General features: G+C 37.7%; 2 protein-coding genes across 9 annotated transcripts in view; one reads left to right on the forward strand and one right to left on the reverse strand.

The window, feature by feature from the left end:
• Positions 1–12,093, reverse strand: part of LINGO2 (leucine rich repeat and Ig domain containing 2) — a 1,372,285-nt gene that overhangs the window by 338,348 nt on the left and 1,021,844 nt on the right. For all 8 annotated transcript variants that reach the window (XM_037797548.1, XM_037797547.1, XM_037797541.1 and 5 more), the window contains one exon: positions 795–952. The gene's annotated coding sequence lies outside the window, so the exon portion shown is untranslated. The remainder of the gene's footprint in view (positions 1–794; positions 953–12,093) is intronic.
• Positions 1–12,093, forward strand: part of LOC119545235 (H(+)/Cl(-) exchange transporter 7-like) — a 159,197-nt gene that overhangs the window by 144,284 nt on the left and 2,820 nt on the right. The gene's annotated exons all lie outside the window — the stretch shown is intronic.

A 12,093-nucleotide genomic window follows, 5' to 3' on the forward strand; every position in this document is an offset into this window, starting at 1 on the left:
CCTTGAGAATGCATAAATTCAAGGAAGCTATAAAATCTTTGATGCTTAAATTCAGAGGACAAGAATAACTTGTGTTTTCCTCAAATAATTATTGTTAAGAAATTTAAATTATGTTGTAGGAGAGGAAGAGAATTAAAGCAAAAGATAAAATATAATCTGATCAAAACATAGCTTATAATTGAGAAGAGTTTCCAGAAAACAAAAGAGAAAGGTAGGGAAAAAATGTACATGAATAAGAGTATACTATTTTCAGTTCTCAAAGCCACAATAATAATATAATTACATTACTGTTTTAAGTTATGCTTAGGTGAACAAAATTTAGAATGATAAATACTTTTAAAGAAATAAAAGGCAGAATAACAGTATACATTCTGAATTGTAGTAATCTTGAAGCATATTTATAAGATCATGTGCCAAGAACTAATGCGTCTCTTTATCTTGTTAAATATAATGATTTAAGGGCACCTTCAAAAGTAAAACTGTTTACGCCATTAAGAGTTCTGAGTACTTGCATAGCATGCAAGTTTTGGCTATTGCATTAAATTAGCATCCATAGTATTCTTGTACCTACTTTCCATGTATCTTAAAATAGCTCATCTCTCCTTTTGAGAGAAAAGGGACTCAATTATTACAAGAAGCAGTCTCCTGAAGTCAAGGGAGCCCCATTCTTCATCAACCTGTTCAATGGACTCAGAAAACAAATAGAAAAGCTATACATTTTTCAATAATCTTGGCAGCACACTAAAACCCTTAGAGCAAGTAATAAATGATCAGCTGTTTCTCTTGAAACTTACCTGGTTTACTGTTTTGAAAAGTCCAACCCCTGCTTTCTACCATGCAAAGCTCTTGGCCACTGGATGAAATCCAAACCAGGAAGTTGATCATGATATTCCAACATGTCATGAGCAGCAGCATCTCTCAGAGTCCCACAGGCCAACTGCTTGAAAAGAACCTGCAACAAACAAGATATTCCTTCATTTTAATTGAAAAATAGTGAACCATGTCCTAGGGCTGGGTGGCATCACCACCTAATCAATAACAGAATCATAAAAGAGTGTGTAAAGGGCTATAAATGCTTCTCAAGATACTGATAAACATTAAGCCCAGAAGACTGAAGTTTATGCGCTACAGAAGGTGTTTTTGCTGAGCGTACACTGTATTTCATGTTGTAATTGATCTATTTAAGCTTTCAGTATTAATAAAGATTATTGCTATTAAAACTCATATATCGTAGCATGATATGATGAGTCATGTAGGTGACTGCTTGGAGCATTAGGAATATTTTTATGACCTAATCATACGGGAGGGTAACTTGGCAAGGAGACACAACAGGGCAAAGCCCATCAGTAGCTAAAGGAAAATCTGCATGGTGGTTGGATAAAGGACAGATTCCTTTGTGAATTCTGGTACTCCAGTCAATGTCAACATTGTTCTCAGGAAAACGGAGTCTCTTCTATTGGACAATGTGTGAGAAACAGCTTTGAGGGCATATACAAAGTGTTCCAAATTCAGTAGTCACCATTATCCACATCAAGATACAGATATAAGACAGTCCAGCATGGACACGCAGTCACCAGAGTGCACAAATATGAACGACAAGTGCATAGAAGGCAATTAGATAACTAAATATGGGGCAATCTACCACATACTTAATGATTCAACTATTTATTTACATATGAATAAATACGGTGTTTAAACTTCGTAAGTGTGTTTTACTTATATGAACAGAGAAAAACCCCATGTACAATCATGGACTCTTCTTGCATTGCTACCTAACACAAATAACTATTCAATAGAAATTTAGAAAGATACTAATGAACAGACTTGCTTACTGTTATTCCCAAGATAGCCTTTAATAACTATTAGAGTTTTTTTAGCCACAACCAGCATGTTTAGTAATGCACATACAAAACCAAATTATTATTATTTTTATTTTGATTATTTTCTAAGTAGTACACAGACAGGGCTAGGAGATTATTCTAAGTTGGTAGGGGACAAGTGATTATGTTCTGTAGATTCATGGACACAGATGCAAGACTGATTTTAACAAGCCATGATATGATATATCCTCAGGTGTCCATGAGAGTTTCAAGTATTCCCAGAAGTCAGTGCGGAGACTTTGTTAAAAGGCACAGTGTGGGATGTCCTATTGTGCTGGTTCAGCAAGATTGGTAAGACAGTGTGGGGTTGAACGTGAGTGTGTACCTCAGACAAAAATGCCTCATTTCAAAGTAAATAAAAAAAAGACATGTACCTGACACTAAATGATCACATTGCAATTCGAAACAGGAGTGTTACGTTGAAGCTATTATGAAACACATTAATACCCACATACTCAGAGAGACAGACAAGCAGGTGCATACAGACACACATGCAAACATGCACACACACGCACAACTAAAATGTTCTCATCTGTTATTCTATATATTTATTAACCTAAAACCTTAATCGAATTCTGGCTGCAAAATATTTCTATTCATACAAAAAATTATGCTATTTTTTATGGTCTTTGAGGATACTCTGAAAATTATCAAAATATTTCTCTATAGAATAAACCTCTTTTCATGAGTTGTAATCCTTTTCTGGTCTGTTGAGGGCCATGGTGAATATGGGAAGAAGCCATATACTGGTGAACCAAATGACTGAGGATTTTTTATAATCTCCAAGCTCTCAAACAGACTTTGAAGTAAGGAAGTTTTGAAAGCTACTTGCTTTGGAAGCACTTATCTGCCCTATTTGACTTCTCATACTTTAGTTTTGCTTCTTACAATAAAAGTGAAAATATACAAGTTGGTCTAGCTACTTGCTTTCTAGAATGGCTTTATTTCATTATCCAGAAATGATGCTACTAATCCTTTCTCAAAATCTGTAGGTTTTATGTACAATTTTCATTAGTTCTAGTTTTCTACCAACCACTGATAATTTATTTATTCATTAACCCATTTATTCATTCCACAAATTTTAATTGAGCACCTCATTTGTGCCAGACATGGAGATAGGTGTTACAGACACAATATGTAAGGACACATTCTCCTCACAAAAAGATTACATTATCAATGAAATAAAAACCACAATGAGATATGACTTCACACCAATGAGGATGTTCATTATTTTAAAAATGGAAAATAAACAGTGTTAGGGATGATGCAGAGAAATTGAAACCCTGCATTCTTGGTGGGAATGTGAAATGGTGCAACTGTGGAAAGCAATATGGTAGTTCCTGAAAGAAATAAATATAGAATTATCATATGACCTGGCAATTCCATTTCTAGGTATCTACCTGTACCAGTTTGTTTATATTATGTCCCTCAGAAAAAGCCATGTTCTTTGATACAATCTTGTTGGGGCAGATGTATTAGTGTTGATTAAGTTTAGATTAGGTTGTTTCCATGGAGATGTGCCCCACCCAACTGTAGGTGATAACTCTGATTAGATAATTTCCATGGAGGTGTGGCCCCACCCATTCAGCGTGGGCCTTGATTAGTTTACTATAGCACTATATAAACTCAGACAGAAGGAGCGAGCTTACTACAGCCAAGAGGGACACTTTGAAGAATGCACAGGAGCTGAGAGAGGAGATGAAGCTTACAGAGACATTTTGAAGATGGTCATCAGAAGCTGACACTGACATTTTTGAGAATGCCATTTTGAATGCAACCTGGGAGCAAGCAGATGCCAGCCATGTGCCTTCCCAGCTAACAGAGGTTTTCGGACACCATCAGCCATTCTTCAGTGAAGGTACCCTGTGTTGATGCATTACCTTGGACACTTTATGGCCTTAAGACTGTAACTGTGTAACCAAATAAACCCCCTTTATAAAAGCCATTCCATTTCTGGTATTTTGCATAACGGACAGCATTAGCAAACCAGAACAATACCCAAAGAGAGGAAAAACAGGATCTCAAAGAGATACTAGTACACCAACATTTATAGAAGCATATTCACAATAGCCAAAAATTGCAAACAGAAGTATCCATCAGCAAATTGATGGATAAACAAAATGTGGTACCTTTACACAATGGAATATTATTCATTCATAAGAAAGAATGAAATTCCAACACATGCTACAACATGGAATAACTTTGAAAACATACCCTTGGTGAAATACAAGAGACACATGAGGACAAATACTGTATGATGTCACTTATAAGAGATGTCTACAAATGGCGAATCTGCAGATGCAGAAAATAGAGTTTGCCAGGGAATGGGGAATGTATGTTTGATGGAAATGGAGTATGTGTATATAAAAATAAATAATAAAAAGAGGATTACAATCTCTCCAGTTCTGGTTTGTTACCATTTATTTGTAACAAGGAAAGGCAGCAACACTGGATAAGGTTAGAATAATTAGCCTCAAAACCAGCCTGCTTCATGACAAGACCATGAGTTTTTCTGAACTTTTCTCAGTGTGTACAGTACTATAAGCCAAGGGCAAAGCTATAATGTAAAAATGACCAATTCATGAAGTTGGCACATATGAGGTATTTTTATTGGATATGATAATTTTGCAATTCTTAAGTCTTCCACCATAAACCCATTTAGCTGACTGAATCAAAACAGATCAGAAAATCCAAGCAATTAGGTTCTGATAGTACATTACATTTCCAGAACATAATGCAGAGCTAGAGCCCCAGACTTGCTGTGCATTAGGAATTCACAATACATTTTCACATAGTTTATGCCATACTTAAGTTAATAGATTTTTTTCTGGGGGGAGGGGTTTGCAAAAAACAAAACTAGTGTACAATGGATCGCTTCACAGAATTTTTGTGTTAGCATTCAATTTATTTTCTCAAAGAAAATACATAAAACTACATGCATATATATTCTCTCCAAAGGGAAATCCATGAACTAGTAATAAGAAGTTCTAATTCTTTGGCATTGGTTTGAAATTTTTTCCTAATATCAATTTTCAGAATGAACAAGAAAAAAGAGGCTTAAGATAATTTTTCCAGTCTCTTGTCTCCAAATAAGTGGTTGAATAAGAATATAATAACAACAAAAGCTACAAACATAGAGTATTAAAATACGCTTAAAAATTAAGTGATGTTATTAGTATTACTTCCAAATGATTTATTTTTCCTCTATTTTCTCATCTTATGATTTTTTTTTTTGAGCCTCTTATTACTGGGGTCAGTAGTCTAAAAAGAAGCATTTAAAAACACAATTCTCATTTTTGACAATCTTTTATTCTTTTAAAAATGAATTCTTAATTCTTTTATTATATGTAAATTATAACTCAATAAAATTGATTTAAGTTTTGTTAAATCAATTTTTGATGATGTTCAAAGAGTTTCCAGATGGGGCAAGCTATACAAAACTTATCAGTAAAATAATGTTGTGCATGAATTAAAAACAAAAAATACAAGACCAAAATAATCTTAAAAAAAAAAATGTAGAAGAAATTCAAACATGCTCAAACTCTTTTTTCTTGTTTCTAGGTCTGTCCTTAAGAGCTCTGTGATTGAAATTTGTTCTTTTCTTTCCCTTATACATACTACTACTACCTTTTAGTTTGTTGTATTGCTTTGAAGAAAGCTTTCCAAAGGATCCCGGCAGCACTTAGGCACTCATTTTACAGGCCATTGATTTGTATTTGTTGATATGTTGCTTTTCAAATGTTATCTCAGGGATGTGTTTCATCTTCTCTGTGGACACAAGTTGCATAGCCTTCTGGGAAGCCAGCAGAACTAGAGGAGTGCTCAGTATTCTGAGAACTCAGTGCATTTATTAAATGAGTGGTGCAGACTGCGAGTTTTGTGTGTAAGTCACTCATTGCCCCACACAAACATCAAGAAAATAAGCACTAAGAATGTAGGAATAGATATGTTATCAAGGGTCAAAGTTATGAGTCCTTCTTCTGCCTTAGAGATTTCAAATCTGTCCCCTATTGTCAGTGATATTGGAAACAGGAGTGAGTCAACAAAAGATAGTCACAAATATACTGCTTCTAAACTCTATTTTTTTATTTCTTCATTTAGTCAGATTAAAAGGTCACAGATTCCCTTTTCCAGCAGCAAGGGATCATCAACTACAACTAAAATTTCTATTTGCTGATTGCTATCTGTTTTACAAGTAGCTTCTAATTTTATCCTCTCAAAATACACAAGATAAATACTATAATAAGAAATTAAAAATCAAAGAGTTTAAGTTATTTGCCCAAGGTCACAGAATCTTTGAAAAATGAAATGGGGATTCTAATGCAGTTAATTGATACTGCCATAGCTCAAAGTTTTTACATAATCAATCTGAGAGAGACCCTCAAATCTACAGATGAAAGAAAAAAAAAAGTCTCAGAGAAATGAATTGCCAAAGGCCATTTAGATCTTGGTAGGACTTGGATGACTACCTTTCTAATACTTGGCATCATGTACAAACAGCTTTATAGATTTACAATTTACTTGATTTTAAAGAGTCATGTTTTTGTCAGGCTTTATTTTGGAAAGAAGACACCAAAGCCAACAAACAAAATAACAGGATTTCTGAGTACTCAATTTTAAATGAGCTTAATTTTCTGAAAGCAATAGATGACATCTCTCTCTCTCAAACATTTTTTTTTCCCCAATAGAAAAACAAAATAGACACAAACAGAGGACTGTGTTGATAGATTGTGACAAAGTCTGTGATTAGATCAACTATAAATAGCAGGTTAGTATTTTGGTGCTGCCCATTTTATAAGTTTAGCTACATTATTAATGATTACAAGCTTGAAATAATATTCTAAGATATTCAAGTGATATTATTTTAATTTCAGAAATCTAGTAGGAAGCCTGTTAAGTAAGATAAAATAAGATTTAGGGTAATTCTATCAGTATCTACAAATCCACTGTCTGATATTCAAACACAAACAATTCTCCATGTTTTCATCTTTGCTCAAAGATTCTTAACTCTGAATTTGATTATAATTTAGAAGTTTTGCCAACTAAAATGGACTATATTCTTGATTGCTGGGGTTGTTTGAAGCTGTATGTACCCTGAAAACAATGTTCTTAAATCTAATCCATGCCTGTGGGTGTGAACCTGTTGTCAGTAAGATCTGATGAGGTTACTTCAGTAAAAGTTGGGCCCACCTCAGTCAGGGTGGGTCTTAATCCTGTCACTGGAGTACTTCATAAGGGAGATGAAATTCAGACATAGAGATAGAAAGCACAGGAAGCAAAAAGCTGAAAATCAACAGAACATGGAAGAGAACGGGACGACCAGGAGATGCTGTGATGTGCCTTGCCTTGTGGCAAAGGAGCAAGACTCACAGGCAGCCAGCCCCAGACTGTCACAGGCTTCAGGAAGAAAGCATTACCTTTTAATGCCTTGATCTGTTTTTTTTCCCAGCCTCATATGGTGAGCAAATAAATTCCCATTGTTTAACCAGGCCCATTTTACAGTGTTTGTTTGAACAGCCTAGAAAACTAAAACAGTTGCATTTTCTTATAATGAGGAATCTGATTAGTCATATTCCCAAGTTTCCCAGACCTGAACTTGCCTCCATCTTTTTTCCATTCTTTTCTGAATGTTTTCTCCCTTCTACCCTCCCTTCCTTCCTTCTTCTTGTCTCTTCTTCCTTCCTCTATTTTATTTTCTTCATTCTTTACTTCCACCCTTCCTTACCCCCTTCATTCCCTCCATTCATTTTACTTTTTTCAATTTCAACAGACACTCTATGAGCATCTATTAAGTTCTATGTATTATGCTGAGCTCTAAGGAGATAAGTAAGTACAAAGACGCAGTCTCTGCCCAGGTATTGCTCATAGTTGAGTAGACTAGACTGGGGAGTAAACCAATGTATGAAGGAAAAAAGGTAGGTGTGCAGCCTGCACTGACTTCTTCAGAATGTATGAACCTTGAGCAGAAAATGGTTATTGACTCTGTGTGTCATATTTGGTCTGGTCAAGTTAGCACTTACAAACCTGAACTGGAGAAAGCATGCTTAGCCTAAGGGCATTTAAAAAAACAGCATAAACACTGTTTTTGTGAAGTGGCTTTGGTCCTTGGCCACCAGTTTGAGATACCTGCTTTATAGCTATTGAGGAATAACCACTGTTCCACTCCCCTGGTTTGGGGGGAAAAATTTATGGGTGGGTACAGACTTCTCCCACAGAATCCTTTCTAATGGGGGGAAAAATCCCTCTGGACTAACTCATCAAAATTACCAAAGAGTGTAGCTAACAATGTAGATTTTGGGGACCTAACTGAGAATTACTGAATCACCATTTCTGGAGTGAGTTTGGGGATTCTGCAGATGACAGTTCCCTAGATAACATTTAGAAACACTAATGTCTAAGAACCATGCTTCTAAAGCAAGGACTCTTTTTTGAAATCATACATTTCCCCAAATTTTAACTTATAACATTTATTTTCTTTTATTTGAAATAACTTAGCCTATTTTGGAATAATGATTCTTCCATGAATTGCATACATTGAAAAATGCCCTTTGTGAGCAACAGTTTCCTTAGAATATTTAAGAAGTTATCTTTATGTTCAATATATACATGATCTTTATCATTGTTTTTGGTTAATAGAGATTTATTTTTCCAATGACTAAAGAGACTCCTTCACGGTAGTAACAATTGTGGATGGCTGGAATCACTGGAAATAGTCGACATTAGTCATAATGAGAAAGGAGGAATCAACTTCTCTTTGGTATAAGGAAGAGCTGCACCTCGGATGGGGAACCAGGAGTGAATGTGGACATCTCATCATGGCATCTATCTCCTGAAGAAGAAAGTTGTCTTTATGCATGACCACCCTCCATCACAGTGTCCAGCCTGAATTTGACAGCAATACCATTTCTTGATGGGAAACCCTTTGCATATTTGAGATTTGCTCCCCCTTTTAAGGTGGTGGTAGGGGTGTTTCAAGAATTAGCATCCTAGAGGAAAGGGGTATAAAAATAACCATTTGTTAAGTATCACTGTGAATTAGTGTGTCATGCTGGATGCTTTACAAACATGTTCTCATTTAATCTTCACTGGAAAACTGGGATATAGATGTTTTTATTCCCATTTCCTGATTGAGAAGACCTAGACTCAGAAGGATAAATAGCCTATTTAAAAAAAAAAAAAGGAAAACACTATGAAATTCTGAGTCATATCTGATTTTTTTTTTTAATTCTGCTCAAAAGATCTCTACTCACATGTTACCAACAGCTGAGTAATGTGTCATACAGCAGTGTTCAATGTTCATTTCACAGGGAAAGATCAATAGCTGCATTTCTAAGCTCATCCAAAAGGATGTGACACTTCTTGGCTTCAGATACAAGCCTCTACTTCAATGTACACTCAGATCTCCAGAGCTCTATGAAGCAGGTATTTTTGTGGTTGGATCTGAAGCAGTTTAAGAACTCTTTAAACTCAGATATAACAATTGCGATTTGCTAATCTGTAACTCCAGATTATCTAATATCAGCTGGGCTTCACCTTAAAACCAGCTATGCTTCGTGTGCTCCTTCCTATCTGTCAGGCACCTCAAACTTAAGTGATCCACAATTAAACCAAAGACCTCCCCACACAAAACTTCTACTCCTTTCCATCCTCTTTCGGGTCAATGAATGGTATGGTACCACCACCCATACAAATGCATAAACCAGAAAAATAAGTAAAACAAAAATAAAACAACATAAAAACACACACACACACCAAGGGAAGGTATGTTTTGTTCCTCCTTATTCCTCACCCTCATTCAAATCCAGTTGTCACCAGGTCATGTTTACACTAACTCTTAAACCATTTGATAATTCTCTTCTCTCTCAGACTATTAAAACAACTTCCAAAGTTATTTTTCAGCTTCCAGCTCAGGCCTTCTAACCAATGCTTTACATAGCAGTCGGAGGAAGTTTTCTAAAATATAAATCTGACCATCATCACTAACAGGATAAAATCAAAATTCTTTGACTATGACATAGTGCCCTTTATGTTATGAAATCTGCCTATTTTGTGGGCTCATCATCTATCATTCCCCAATCATTTCTAAAATGTGACATGCTTTCTCACTTATCCACCTTTACAAGTGCTGTTTCCTCAGACTGCAATAACTTCCTTGCCTTGATATCTTAGCTCCCAGGTTGGTTCCATCTTTGGTCAAAGGTAAGGATTCCTGCAGTACCGCATTACACTCAGTATAAATCCATAAATTTAGTACAATCACAATCAAAACCCTAGAAGGATTATTGTAGCAATTGACAAATTGACTCTAAAATTCATATGGAAAGTCAAAGGATCTAGTATAGCCACACACACACACATACAAAAAACTTTGAAAATGGAGTATAAAATTGGAAGATTAATGATACCTGATTTCAAGACTTATTAAAAGTTACATTTAAAAATTTATCAAGGAGAACCTAAGATGCCAGCGATGCACCAGCCAGACAAGGTCTGCTAAAACCACAGGGAATGTGCATTTGGTGAAACCAGGAGCCTGCATTCTGAAATGAGTGAGTGAGTCAGCTGAAAGTCCCGCGGCCGTGCTGCGGTGTGGGGAAACGGTGGGCTGGCATTTGGAGATGGACTAGTTCTTTAAAAAAAAAAAAAGCCCAGGAGTGGCTGCAGATACGACGGGGAGAGCTGCACAGTGAAGCATGGCGGGAGCGGGCTGGGCTAACACCTCAGTGTCTGGCGTGGAGGATACCCCTTCCCACACCTGCTGCTGTTTGTCTTGAGACCAGAGGAGCAGAGGGGAGCCAAAAGGAGAAAAACAAACCACATTCCTTGCAGCCATCTCCCCAGCGGATGGGGGATGCTCCTGCCTGGGGCCAGACCCACAGCCTAGAGCCGTGCCAATAAACCCAGTGTGATGGGGAATCTTTCCTGAGGCACTACATACAAGCCACAATATCGGCCGTGGACAGTGGCCTTTAATATACCCACAGCTGATTGTCCCGGAGCTGGGAGGGCGGAGCTGTGCAAAAAGGGGGAAGTTAACGCGTCCCATTCAACCGTCTTTGAAGTGGGCTGGGAGCGCCCCTGCATGGCCCAGTGACCCAGGACTTCCCTGGCAGCCAGCATGCACTTGTGATGTGGCACGGCCCTCCCTCAGCAGAGGTCCTGGAAGAGCAGAGCTGGGAAGGGGGAACCGCTTGGAAATCCCAGGGACCCTACACAAATACCAAGGACTTGTGGGTCAGCGGCAGAGACAATCGGTGGAAAGACTGAAATGAAGGCTTAGGCTCCTGCAACAGCCTTAAATCTCCGGGAACACCTGGGAGGTTTGATTATTAAAGCTGCCCTGCCTGCCTAACCACCCAGACACACACCCCACATTCAGGGCGGACAGCACCAGCACCACACCCAAACTTGGTGCACCGATTGGACCCCACAAGAATCAAACCTCCACACACCACAAAGACAAAGTTGGGGAGAACTGACTTGAGGGGAATAGGTGACTCATGGATGCCATCTGCTGGTTAGTTAGAGAAAGTGTACACCGCCAAGCTGCAGTTCTGTCAAATTAGGGATCAAGTAAAGCAAATGCCAAGAGGCCAAAAACAACAGAAAATCTAAAAGCATATGATAAAACCAGATGATATGGAGAACCCAGACCAAAACACCCAAATAAAAAGATCAGAAGACACACAGTACTTGGCACAATTAATCAAAGAATTACAGACAGGCCACAAGCACATGGCTCAGGATATAAAGGACATGAAGAAGAGCATGGCACAAAATATAAAGGACATAAAGAAGACCCCAGAAGAACATAAAGAAGAAATTGCAAAAGTAAATAAAAAAATGGAAGATCTTATGGAAATAAAAGAAACTGTTGGCCAAATTAAAAAGACACTGGAGGCAGGGCAAGATGGCAGACTGGTGAGCTGTATGTTTTAGTTACTCCTCCAGGAAAGTAGGTAGAAAGCCAGGAACTGTGTGGACTGGACACCACAGAGCAATCTGACTTTGGGCATACTTCATACAACACTCATGAAAACGTGGAACTGCTGAGATCAGCGAAATCTGTAAGTTTTTGTGGCCAGGGGACCCGCGCCCCTCCCTGCCAGGCTCAGTCCCGGGGGAGGAGGGGCTGTCAGCTCTGGGAAGGAGAAGGGAGAACTGCAGTGGCAGCCCTTATCGGAAACTCATTCTGCTGATCCAAACTCCAACC

Source organism: Choloepus didactylus, chromosome 10, assembly GCF_015220235.1.
Source record: "Choloepus didactylus isolate mChoDid1 chromosome 10, mChoDid1.pri, whole genome shotgun sequence".
NCBI classification, from domain to species: domain Eukaryota; kingdom Metazoa; phylum Chordata; class Mammalia; order Pilosa; family Megalonychidae; genus Choloepus; species Choloepus didactylus.